Source organism: Hyla sarda (genome assembly GCF_029499605.1).
Source record: "Hyla sarda isolate aHylSar1 chromosome 2 unlocalized genomic scaffold, aHylSar1.hap1 SUPER_2_unloc_6, whole genome shotgun sequence".
NCBI classification, from domain to species: domain Eukaryota; kingdom Metazoa; phylum Chordata; class Amphibia; order Anura; family Hylidae; genus Hyla; species Hyla sarda.
The window spans coordinates 603,372-616,181 of NW_026607613.1; the positions used below are offsets into that span (position 1 = coordinate 603,372).

A 12,810-nucleotide genomic window follows, 5' to 3' on the forward strand; every position below is an offset into this window, starting at 1 on the left:
TGACGATCAATAGCAGACCAATAGCAGGGATAGGAGGGGTGGCATACCTGCCACCCCACTCCTATGCCTACAGGGGGATCGTGGGTGTCTTAGACAACCGCGATCCCCCTTCTATTCCGGGTCACCGGGTCACAATAGACCCGTATGACCCGGAATCGGCGCAAATCGCAAGTGTGAATTCACTTGCGATTTGCGCCGATTGCCAATTGGGGGCGGGGGGGGGGGGGTCTGATGACCCCCCCTGGGCATTTGCGCAGGGTGCCTGCTGATTGATATCAGCAGTCACCCCGGCCCGGTCCCCGCCCGGCGCGCGGCGGGGAGTGAAATTCCCACGGGCGTATGGATACGCCCTGGGTCCTTAAGTATTAGGTCGTCAAAGCGTATCCATACGCCCTAGGTCCTTAAGTGGTTAAACACTAACCTTGAGGTTGGGGAAATTTGCCAGATTTGTAAATTACTTCTTAAAAATCTTAATCCTTCCAATACTTATTAGCTGCTGTATTCTACAGAGGAAGTTATTTTCTTTTTGGATTTCTTTCCAGTCTGACCACAGTGCTCTCTGCTGACACCTCTGTCCATGTCAGGAACTGTCCGGAGTAGGAGAAGTTTACTATGGAGATTTGCTCCTACTCACAGAGAGCACTGTAGTCAGACCGAAAAGAACTATACAACTTCCTCTATAGCATACGGCAGCTGATAAGTACTGTAAGGATTAAGATTTTTAAGAAGTAATTTACAAATCTGTTTACCTTTCTTGCACCAGTTGATTTAAAAAAATAAAATAAAAAAATGTTTTCCCCCGGAGTACCCCTTTTACGTAACACCTGTAAATTCTGCACTACGAATATCACCAGCCACTGAAGAGAGAGGTCATCCAACAACTGAAGTCCCAAAAAAATCTGCCACTAAATCCCTCAAGCAACCGTTCAGCCCCATTCCAGAACCATCTGAACGGACCACAGGGACCAGTGTGGAGGAGAACAGTGTCCAGGCTGTAAAATAGAAGAACACCGGAGCAGCCAGATACACTGACTCTAAGGCTGAGCCTCATACTTCTACCGAAGCTGCAGAGTTATAGCGGAACTGTAAAAATGAAAGTACTACAACCCCCAGTGTGGTCCGTCTATGCCCCCCTAAGGGTCAGGGTTGGAGGAGGCACAGGTTGAACAGACACACTACAATGGGAGTTGTAGTACTGTAGTTGTTAAAGAAAAAAAAGATGTTTTCATCAGGTTGCCCATATCAACCAATCAGATTGCTTCTTTCATTCTTGAGAAGACCTCTGAAAAATAAAAGAAGTGATCTGATTGGTTGCTAAGAGCAACTGGACAACATTTCCTCTCCACAGGTACATTTCCTCGATTGTCTTCATATTTAGGATGAGAATCTACTGACAAAGTGAGTAGCCAACCATTTCTGGGCATAAAACTCTGTAAGAGACAGCAGTCTGGGGGCGTCTTTGGTGGACATGAAGGAAGGGGGGGGGGGGTCCAGGGAAATTGAGATTTGACGTCTGCAGCGAGCGCTTCTCACTGAGCGACGGGTCTCATCCCAGGTATTGCAGGGGGACCCCCCACAATCAGCTACTTATCCCATAACCCATGGATCGGGGATAAGTTAATTTTTGCCATAGTTCTCCTTTAATTGGCCAGAACACACCCAAAATCGGTCCCAGCCAAACATTGCTTCGTGTCCTGTCATTTCTCCCAGCTGTTCTTTTTCTACCTGCTTGTAAGGCATGCCTACACTCTCTAATTCCTTAAAGTGGTACTCCGCCCCTAGATATCTTATCCCCTACCTTAAGGATAGGACAAAAGATGACTGATCACTGGGACCCCCGTGATCTTCATGCAGCACCCGGCGTTCCAAATAATATATTTAGAACTCTGGGTTCTCGTGGTGCGGGGTCGTGACCTCACGCCACGCCCCTTTCCATTTATGTCTATGGGAGGTGGTGTGATGTCACAAGAAGGTGTGGCATGATGTCACGAATCCCACCACAGGAACCAGTGAGCTAAACATACTATTTAGAATTTTGGTTGCTGCATGGAGATTGCTGGGGTCCCAGCAGCAGGATCCCCTTGATCAGACATCTTATCCCCTATCCTTTACATAGGGGATAAGATATCTAGAGGCGGAGTACCCCTTTAAGGGACAGTTCATGTACCCAAAAGTTGATCCTTTGCAACCGTATGACCCCTAGCAAGTTCCCTGCATGAGTCCCATTCATCAGAAAAAGGCTTGTGCATGGAACTTGCTGGGTGTTCTACGTTTGCCTCATAAACTGCACCACCCAGCACCAGTTGCCTCTCTCCGCACCGCATTATGCAGATCGTGCAGGAGAGCAGCTTTGGTCATCCATGTTTTGCTAACTCTATTTTCACACACAGAAATAAATAAATGAGTCGAACAAGTCAAAGAACAGTTAAAAAAAAAAAGGGGAACTTTATTTATTATTTATTAAAATGTTTGTGTAGGGGACTTTTTGTAACCTCCCATCACTCACAAAGAGCGTACAGTAACTAATACTCAGGACAGGAAAAACCTCCAGAGGGGAGGAAACCTGTAGGGAATCCATGGCTACTGTATGGCCCTTCCTCTGGGCATACTAAAGGAGGTTACCTCTATAATTTGGGCAAATGTGTCTGTGTATGTGTGTGATTCCTAGGGCTGTGCCTTCATCCAACGTCTTGCTGTAGGTCCCGAAATGCTACTCCATGTCCTGGAAATAGTGCATCTAAGATAGGGGACAAAAAAGATAGATTATTTACATGTTTATCATAGAAATACACATGGAACTGCACTAAAGACCTTTTGGACACAACAATGTAACACTTACCAGTCACAGTCATGTGCATGACTTTGCATTCCCGTGTCCCTACACAGTGTCCAGCACCGGCCCCTCACTGATGAACAGGACCAGTGTTATTTCTGGGGCTATGCCTTCATCCAACGTCTTGCTGTAGGTCCCGAAATGCTACTCCATGTCCTGGAAATAGTGCATCTAAGATAGGGACAAAAAAGATAGATTATTTACATGTTTATCATAGAAATACACATGGAACTGCACTAACGATCTTTTGGACACAACAATGTAACACTTACCAGTCACAGTCATGTGTATGACTTTGCATTCCCGCGTCCCTACACAGTGTCCAGCACCGGCCCCTCACTGATGGAGAATGAACAGGAGCAGTGTTATTTCTGCTCAGTGCTGCTCTTTGGTGGACAATGGTTATGACATCACATGTGTGACACGCTGTTACCTCCTGGGAGTTCTATTTCAGTAGTGCTGCTCTCTGATTGGCTGAAAATCAAAAAAGCTTTCTAATATATTCTGTATGACTGTTATCTAAGGTTTTTGCCAATTTTTATTAAAATGGCGCCACTCCCTGTGGGTGCGTTATATTTGTTTCTCCTGACCAGACATTCTGTATAAGTAATATCATTTGGTGGCCCCTACAGCCTGGGCCCATAGGTTTCTTACATAGATCAATGCTACTCCGGTAGGCTCAATGAGCAGCGCTGGCCGCCGGGACCTCTGACGAGTGACGTCCCTGACGTTGCGGTCTGGAGCGAAGGATGTCACTAGTCAGACGTCCCGGCAGCCATTGATTTAAAGTGGTCGTGGCTCCTGCTGCCAGTTCAAGATCAGACACCATGGCCCTAGATTGACATACTGCAACATCGATCCCCTGTGGCTGCCCACCTGTTGCAAAACTACAACTCTCAGCCTTCAGCTGTCAGGGCATGCTGGAGCAGGGGCAGATCCAGAGTCGAGTCTCGGGAGGGGCGCTATTAGAGTATTTTGTGTTGGTGGACAGAAGATTACGGAACTTACAATATTATTAAATGTATCATACAGTCCTAACCTTGTTTAAGACTCTTAGGCCGTGCTCATATGTCAGAATAATAATCATATATACCAATTGCCACAGAATGGGAAAGTGCTAAGGCTCTATAGTGAGGAGAATACGCAGTGATATCAGTGACTACAGGTGACGGTCTTATCATTGTGTATTCTCCTCACTATAGAGAAGACGTCACCTGTAATCACTGATATCATTGTGTATTCTCCTCACTTTAGAGATCAGTGATTACAGGTGACGTCTTCTCTATAGTGAGGAGAATACACAATGATATCAGTGATTACAGGTGACGTCTTCTCTATAGTCTTTCCTTATCTAATTCAGATGGTAAATACCGCCAGGATTTGTTCCAGCTAAATCTTCTCTCTGCAGAACTTGATGCCCAGACGTCTCCTCACTATGCCAACGCATTCTGATCCTCTATATGAAAACAATAATTATTATAATACTGCCAAACACTGTATTCTTTGAATATAATACTGGCACATACCCTCCTAACATAATTCTGACATACTGTACCCCCTGAATATACAAAACACTGTACCCTCTGAATATAATACCACCATACACTGTACCCTCTGAATATAATACTACCACACACTGTGCCCTCTAAATGTAATACTACCAAACACTGCACCCTCTGAATATAATACTATCACACGCTGCACCCTCTAAATATAATACTATCATACACTGTACCCACTGAATATAATACTAACACACACTGTGCCCTCTAAATCTAATACTACCACACAGTGCATTCTCTGAATATAACTTGCTGTGCTGTAACTACCCTCTGAGTAAAATACCGTAATGTATTGTGGCCCCTAAAAAACGTACCACCCCAGAAATTCCTCACAATATACACTATACTTCTGAAAGGCAAAACACTCTGTGCCTTCACATATAGTAATAATGCCCCATCTTGTGCCCCTACATATAATATGACCCGTCCTGTTCCCCCACATAATAATGCCCTCTGTGCTGTGCCCCTCACATAGAATGCTCCTGTCATGTGCCCCACACATTTAATGCCCCCTGTGCTGTGCCCTTCACATATAATGCCCTCATTCTTTGCCCCTCACATATAATGCATCCATCATGCGCCCCTCATATATAAAGCCCCCATCATGCGTTCCGCACATATAATGCCCTTATCATGCGCCCCTCACATATAATGCCCCCTGTGCTGTGCCCTTCACATATAAAGCCCCATGTCCTGTCCCCTCAGGGGGCATTATATGTGAGGGGCACAGCACAGGGGGCAATATATGTGAGGGGAACAGCACAGGGGGCAATATATGTGAGGGGAACAGCAAAGGGGGCATTATAAGTGTGGGGTACATAACAGGGGGCATTATATCATATAATGCCCCCCTGTGCTGTGCCCCACACATATAATGCCCCCTGTGCTGTGCCCCACACATATAATTTATATGTGTGGCACAGCACAGGGGGCATTATATGTGAGGGGCACAGCACAGGGGGCATTATATGTGAGGGGCACAGCACAGGGGGCATTATATGTGAGGGGCACAGCACAGGGGGGCATTATATCATATAATGCCCCCCTGTGCTGTGCCCCACACATATAATGCCCCCTGTGCTGTGTGCCCCACACATATAATTTATATGTGTGGCACAGCACAGGGGGCATTATGTGAACGGCACAGCACAGGGGGCATTATATGATATAATGCCCCCCTGTCCCGTGCCCCTCACATATAATGCCCCCTGTGTTGTGCCCCTCACATATAATGTCCCCTGTGTTGTGCCCCTTACATAATGCCCCCTGTGCTGTGCATAATTTATATGTGTGGGGCACACAGCACAGGGGGCATTATATGTGAAGGGCACAGGACAGGGGGCATTATGTGAGGGGCACAGCACAGGGGGCATTATATGTGAAGGGCACAGGACAGGGGGCCCCCCTGTCATGTGCTCTTCACATATAATGCCCCCTGTGCTTTGCCCTGCAGACCCTCATTAAATATTCCCTTTTCTCTGACCCCCCTCCTCCTAACAGTGCAGCATATCCTGTTTCCATAATCCCCTGGACCCTGAGCATACCCTTACTTACAGTATGCAGGCCGCAGGGACGGGTCCTTCAGGCGCCGGCGCGATGATGTGACGTCATCGCGCCGGCCTTTAGTGGATCTCGTCCCCGCAGCTCACACGCTGTGTACTCACAGTGTGTGTGTAAGGTTAGTGCAGTGTTTCCCAACCTTTTTCGGGTCGGGGCACACCTCGGAATTTTTTTTTTTCGCGAGGCACCGCTACCGAGGTTGACGAGCAAAAAAAAAAGAGGGAAAAAACGCACCGCACTATATCTATTTATCTGTCTTACTGTCACTCAGTACTTATTGCACTTGTCTCCTTGGAGGACCGGACTATAGTTAAAAAAAAAAAAAAATATATATATATATATATATATATATATATATATATATATATATGAACAAATTCCTATGCACACTGCATATATCTTATTTGGCATATATCTTATTTTCCCCCACATGAGGCCCAGTATAGTCCCCCCACATTAGGCCCAGTATAGTCCCCCAACATTAGGCCCAGTATATTCCCCCCCACATTAGGCCCAGTATAGTCCCCCCACATTAGGCCCAGTATAGTCCCCCCACATTAGGTGCAGTTCCCCCACAAACATACAGCCTTCAGCCATACAGTGTATTACTGAAGACTGTATGCCTGTGTACTGCCCCACTTCGGTGTTCCGAGCACCACTCCTCCGGTACGGCTATACAAGTAGGTCCCAGGACCGGAGGAGCGGTGCTTGGAACACCAAAGGTGACGCGCCGCTGGTAACACTTACCAAGTTGACAGCGCGCGTCCTCCTCGCTGCTCCGGTCCTCTGCGATTGTTGCTCTGGGCGCACGCATGGGATGTCAGTGACGTCCCTGCGTGCGCTACCTCCCGGCGGTCCCCGCGTTTTTAAAGTGAACGTGGGGCCGCAGGGATTTAGAGGCATCCCTGTGTCCCAAAAGCAACTTTCGGGACACAGAGGTGTCCTGCGGCAAAAACACCCGGCAGGTGTTTTTCCCACGGCACATCTTACACTATGTCACGGCACACTAGTGTGCCGTGGCACAGTGGTTGAAAAACACTGGGTTAGTGAATGGTGGAGCCGGAGCTTACAGCTTCTGCTCCACCATGCTAGGGAGCGGGGGGGCAGCAATCTCGGGGGGGGGGGGGGGCAATTGCCCCGTTGCCCCCCCCCTGGATCCGCCACTGGCTGGGAGTTGTAGCTTTGCAATAGCTGGACAGACGTCTGTCGAAAGGGGGGAAAAAGCACCATAAATAAAGCAATATAGGCTTTGAAAAACACCATTTATATGTTGTTTTTAATCACAGCCTAAGCCTAGGAACAAACACAATTCTTGTTTGATATTTTTTTCTTTTTTTGCAAAAAAAAACAAACATCAAAATCTTCCCCCTCATTTCTTTTCTCAGCTATCTTTGTGTTATTTTTGCTAAAAGCACTGGGGGGGGGGGGGGGGGGGGGTGTCTAAGAGATTTATCAAAACCAGGGAAAAGGGAAAGTGGACCAGTTGCCCATAGCAACCAATCAGGTAGTTTCTTTCATTCACAGGTTTTCATACATCTGTCCCAATGTGTATTATTATCATCATCATCATCATCATCATCATCATCATCATCATTATTATTATTATTATTATTATTATTATTATTATTATTATTATTATAGGAAGTGTTTTTTCTTTGGTGTTTTTTTCCCCTCTGGCTTTTCTCATTACAAGTCATGTGATTCTTTCATCATTTGACTGAAGGATTTCTATAAAAAAAAAATTGTGAGAAAATACAAAATACAAAAAAAAAAAAAAAAAAAACATGCTCTCGGCATCCCACAGATTTGATAGCCTAAAAACACCATAAAAGGATGAAGAAACCCCCATTAGTGTCTGGTGTTTCATATTACCCTATTGATTCCAACCTAACATGTGCCCGCAGCGAGCATGGTGTTTTTTATGACAAACACGCCAAGTGTAATCCCAGCTGAAATGAATGTTTTCACAATAGGTGTGAACAGGCTGCAGGCTGTGCTAGATATATTTGCATAGTTGCGGCATACAGCATGTGCAGCATTTATGTGGCGGCTTTCCGCTGGCATATATGGCTTTCTGCACTGGTGAATGCAGCGGGCACTTACTGGTGGTTTTTTCCTAGCTGCACAGTTTTGCACCACAACCACTCCGATTGGGACCAGGCTGACCGATCTAACGACCAAGATGCCGCAGTGAACGGCTTTCTTTCTGTGAAAGTTCTGGCGAACTACAATGCTCAGAAGAGGAGGAGCGCCATTGAGCTTTTGGAAAGAGAATTAGTTTGGAATGGTCAGGGCCATGTGCGTTTACAAAGCCCCCCGTGGTGCAAGAACAGTGGACCCCCCCACATGTGACCCCATTTTGGAAACTACACCCCTCACAGAATTTAATAAGGGATGCAGTGAGTAGACTGTTGAGACCCAATTAGCTCCGAGCAGGCTATAACTACCCCTCCCCCTTACTACAATAATTAATTAAATAATAACTGACACAACAACAATTCAACTTTTCCGTGGGTGGGGATCGGCCACAGCTTTATTTATAAAATTACTTATATAAATAACAATTTAACTGTAACAAAGACACCGATTGGCTTCTTGCCAACCCGAGAGGTGCTGCCACACTGTCCTGTGTGGAGGTCTACCCCGGGTTGACCCCGCTTTCACCGTCTTCTTACCGCCAAGCTGTGACTTACAATAAACAGAGATACAAAAAGGGAGGGAGGGAGGGCAAAACTCCGGGTCCTGGGCAGATTGAGGGGGGAAGGGAGGCACCACAGCTATAAATACCCAGGGGAGGAAACTATTAGACCCCTGATTGGTGCACTCCTTCCCCCCCACCCATGGGACATACCACTATAGTTAGCAACAAGTTTTTACAGGCGGGGGAGGGGGCTAAAAAACATTGCCTGTATATTTCTTAACCCCTTAACTGCTCACCAGTCAGGGGGCAAGCTAGTTATGCACAGCTTGCCCCTTCATTTACACCCCACAGATCTTTGGAACAGTGGGTTGTGCAAATGAAAAATTAAATTTTTCATTTTTACGGACCACTGTTCCAAAAATCTGTCAGACACCTGTGGGGCGTAAATTCTCAATGTACCCCTTATTACATTACATGAGGGGTGTAGTTTCCAAAATGGGGTCACATGTGTCGGGGGTCCATTGTTCTGGCACTATGGGGGCTTTGTAAACACATGTGGCCTTCAATTCCGAACAAATTTTCTCTACAAAATCCCAATGGCGCTCCTTCTCTTCTGAGCATTGTAGTTCGCCCGTAGAGCACTTTAAATTCACATATGGGGTATGTTCTTACTCAGAAGAGATGGGGTTACAAATTTGGGGGGGCTTTTTTCCTATTTTCCCTTGTGTAAATGAAAATTTTAGGGTAACACCAGCATTTTAGTGAAAAAATATTTTTTTTTTCATTTTCCCATCCAACTTTAAAGAAAATTCGTCAAACACCTGTGGGGTGTTCAGGCTCATTATACCCTTTGTCACGTTTGGTGAGGGGTGTAGTTTCCAAAATAGGGTCACATGTGGGTATTTAATTTTTTTGCGTTTGTCAGAACCGCTGTACAATCAGCCACCCCTGTGCAAATCACCAATTTAGGCCTCAACGCTCTCATTCCTGAGCCTTGTTGTGAGCCCGCAGAGCATTTTTTGCTCACATCTGGGGTATTTCCGTACTCAGGAGAAATTGCGTTACAAATTTTGGGGGTGTTTTTTTCCTTTTACCGCTTGTGGAAATAAAAAGTATGGGGCAACACCAGCATGTTAGTGTAAATTTTTTTTTATTTTTTTACACTAACAGGCTGGTGTAGCCCCCAACTTTTCCTTTTCACAAGCGATAAAAGGAAAGAAAGACCCCCAAAATTTGTAGTGCAATTTCTCCCGAGTACGGAGATACTCCATATGTGGCCCTAAACTGTTTCCTTGAAATACGACAGGGCTCCGAAGTGAGAGAGCGCCATGCGCATTTGAGGACTAAATTAGGGATTGCACAGGGGTGGACATAGGGGTATTCTACGCCAGTGATTCCCAAACAGGGTGCCTCCAGCTGTTGCTAAACTCTCAGCATGCCTGGACAGTTAGTGGCTGTCCAGAAATGCTGCGAGTTGTTGTTTTGCAACAGCTGGAGGCTCCGTTTTGGAAACCCTGCCGTACAAGACGTTTTTAATTTTTTATTGGGGTGGGGGGGACAGTGTAAGGGGGTGTACATGTAGTGTTTTACCCTTTATTATGTGTTAGTGTAGTGTAGTGTTTTTAGGGTACATTCACACTGGCGTGCTACGGTGAATTTCCCGCTAGGAGTTTGCGCTGCGGCAAAAAATTTGCCGCAGCCCAAACTTGAAGCAGGAAATTTATTGTAAACCTGTCTGTGTGAATGTACCCTGTACATTCACATGGGGGGGGGGGGCAAACCTCCAGCTGTTTCAAAACTACAACTCCCAGCATGTACTGACAGACCGTGCATGCTGGTAGTTGTACTTTTGCAACAGCTGGAGGCACACTGGTTGGAAAACCTTCAGTTAGGTTCTGTTACCTAACTCAGTATTTTCCAACCAGTGTGCCTCCACCTGTTGCAAAACTACAATTCCCAGCATGTACTAATCACCGAAAGGCATGCTGGGAGATGTAGTTATGCAACAGCAGGAGGTACCCAACTACAATTCCCAGCATGCCGAGAATGCTGTTTGCTTTCTGGGCATGCTGGGGATTGCAGTTTTGCAACATCTGGAGAGCTACAGTTTTTTGACCACTGCACAGTGATCTCCAAACTGTGGACCTCCAGATGTTGCAAAACTATAACTCCCAGCATGCCCAGACAACAAACAGCTATGTGGGCATGCTAGGAGTTGTAGTTTTGCAAGATCTGGAGGTATATAGTTTAGAGACCACTGTATAGTGGTCTCAAACTGCAGCACTCCAGCTGTTGCAAAACTACATATTCCAGCATGCCCAAACAGCTGTCTGGGCATGCTGGGAGTTGCAGTTTTGCAACATCTGGAGGGCTACAGTTAGAGACCACAGTCTGATGACCCCCCTGGGCATTTGCGCGGGGTGCCTGCTGATTGATATCAGCAGTCACCCTGGCCCGATCCCCACCCGGCGCGCGGCGGGGACTGAAATTCCCACGGGCGTATGGATACGCCCTGGGTCCTTAAGTACCAGGACGTCAAAGCGTTTCCATACGCCCTAGGTCCTTAAGTGGTTAAACATTAACCTTGAGGTTGGGGAAATTTGCCAGATTTGTAAATTATTTCTATTTAAAAATCTTAATCCTCCCAATACTTATCAGCTGCTGTATTCTACAGAGGAAGTTATTTTCTTTTTGGATTTCTTTCCAGTCTGACCACAGTGCTCTCTGCTGACACTCTTTTTATTAGAAAAATACAAAACTTATCAAATACAAAACACAAAGCAAGCTTAACCAGCTATAACATAAATAAGAAATACTCTAGAACCAAAAACAAAACCTCATAAACAAAACCCTGCCTAACCGGCCAGCCCAGCTATACTAAGATACTAAAATACTAAGATATTAACCCCTTCCCGCAGAATGGCATATATAAACGCCGGGTTGTGCAGTTCGTTCACGCATCCCGACGTTTATAAATGACATTCAGTTAACCCGGCGATGCGCAGCATCGCACGGGTTAACTGGCAGAAGTCCCGCTGTTTCCAGCAGGGGACAACTTCTGCTTCACCCCCAGGACCATCCATTGATGGTCCTGGTCAGCGATCACTGTGATTGGTCCCTGTGGACCAATCACAGTGATCTAGGGTGAAAGTTCAGATCCCCCGCACTGCCCGCCCCTGGAAGTCAGGCAGAACGGGGGATGATGGCTGCGGGGGCTCGCGGCATAAGTGGGGGAACACGCGGGGACCGGCGGACTTACCCGAACCAGCGGCGGGACCGAGGAGCAGCGCGGGACCGGCCACGTGGACGAGCAGCGACGGGAACGGCAGGTAAGTACATGGTCTTTAGAAGCAGCAGTGAAGATCTTCAGTGCTGCTTCTAGGAGTCTGAAAACTACAACTCCCAGCATGCCTAGACAGCCTTTGGCTGTCTGGGCATGCTGGGAGTTGTAGTTTTGCAACATCTGGAGGGCCCCAGTTTGGAGACCATTGTTTAATGGTCTCCAATCTGTGCTCTTCCAGCTGTTGCAAAACTACAACTCCCAGCATGCACTGACTGTCCAGACATGCTGGGAGTTTTAGTTCAGCAACATCTGGCCCTTCAAATGTTGCCGAACTACAACTCCCAGCATGCCCTTCAGCTGTCTGGGCATGCTGGGAGTTGTAGTTTTGCAACAACTGGAGACATACTGGTTGGGAAACATTGTTTCTAACTCAGTGTTTCCTAACCTGTGTGCCTCCAGCTGTTGCAAAACTATAACTCCCAGCATGCACTAACAGACCAAGCATGCTGGGAGTTGTAGTTTTGCAACATCTGGAGGGCCCCAGTTTGGAGACCATTGTATAATGGTCTCCAATCTGTGCTCTTCCAACTGTTGCAAAACTACAACTCCCAGTATGCACTGACTGTCCAGGAATGCTGGGAGTTTTAGTTCAGCAACATCTGGCCCTTCAGATGTTGCCGATCCCCAACTCCCAGCATGCCTTTCAGCTGTCTGGGCATGCTGGGTGTTGTAGTTTTGCAACAACTGGAGACCCACTGGTTGGGAAACATTGTCTGTTTCTAACTCAGTGTTTCCTAACCTGTGTGCCTCCAGCTGTTGCAAAACTATAACTCCCAGCATGCAGTATGCAACAGACCATGCATGCTGGGAGTTGTGGTTTTGCAACAGCTGGTGCACCCCCCCCCCCCCCCCCCCCCTGTGAATGTACAGG

The 12,810-nt window shown here is 46.7% G+C and overlaps 1 long non-coding RNA gene across 1 annotated transcript in view; it reads right to left on the minus strand.

Moving 5' to 3' along the window:
• Positions 1-12,810, minus strand: part of LOC130298380 (uncharacterized) — an 80,376-nt gene that overhangs the window by 37,743 nt on the left and 29,823 nt on the right. Inside the window, exon 3 of the long non-coding RNA XR_008849765.1 lies at positions 2,840-3,004. This is a non-coding gene — a long non-coding RNA (uncharacterized LOC130298380). The remainder of the gene's footprint in view (positions 1-2,839; positions 3,005-12,810) is intronic.